The following is a 1,002-nucleotide window of genomic DNA, read 5'->3' as shown; positions in this document are numbered from 1 at the left end:
ACCCCAGACCTGCCCTGTCGGCCCGGCGTGCTGAAACGGCAATTGGGTCTGAGTGTGGTTGTGGGCGCCTGTAATCCCAGCTCTTGGGAGGCTGTAAAAAGGCAGATCACTGTGAGTCCGATCTAGTGGTGAGACCCTGAACACCCTATAGACCATTCCCTAAAATACAAAAAAAGAAAAGAAAATTCAAGTACAGAAAGATACAAAGTGACTAAATGGTGGTGCACAACTTAATTCCAGCACTCAGCAGGTTAAGGCTGGAGGACCAGGCGTTCAAGACCAGCCTGGATGGCTTAATAAGAACTTATCTCAAAAATAAATAAATAAATAAATAAATAAATATCAAAAGATAAGTATTTCTCCTTTCCCTCAATTTTACTTCCTAATCCAAACCTATTAATTGGTTGTTCTCCTCTCCTCTCAGAATTCTTTTTTTTTTTTCCCTCAGCAGTTTTTCTATGCTTTTCTATGTATTATGAATGGGATTATAATACATATAAAGTTTTTTCTTTTAACTGATGCCTCAAAAATCTTACTCATGTGAACACACAGCTTTATCTAGACCCATCTAGATCTAGGTCATCTTTTTTCCTTCCTTCCTTCCTGCCTTCCTTCCTTCCTTCTTTCCTCCTTTTCCTTTATTTTTTTTTTATTTTTATTTTTTCTGATGACACTAGGAGATTGAACCCAGGGTATTTACACTGAACTATATTCCCAGGTCATTTTTATACATTTTTTCAATTTTCCAGACAGGCTCTGTTTAAGCTGCTACCAAGTCTGGGCTGATCTCCTACTTATAAGCTTCCTGCCCCAGCCTCCAAAGCTCTGGAATTACAGGTTTGTATCATCATACCTGGCTTCAGGTCATTCTTTTTTTCATGTTTTATGTTTATATATTTATATTATTGTTAAATGAAATCTACATGAAGCCATTGGTTCAGAAGCACAAAATAGTGACTTTTATGCAAAAATTTTAATCCTGTGTTCTACCTAGAAGAGAGT

This window comes from Octodon degus, unplaced genomic scaffold, assembly GCF_000260255.1.
Source record: "Octodon degus isolate 3935 unplaced genomic scaffold, OctDeg1.0 scaffold00016, whole genome shotgun sequence".
In the NCBI taxonomy this organism is placed as follows: Eukaryota; Metazoa; Chordata; class Mammalia; order Rodentia; family Octodontidae; genus Octodon; species Octodon degus.
The sequence above is the reverse complement of the archived record's forward strand: the minus strand, read 5'-3'. Positions refer to the sequence as shown.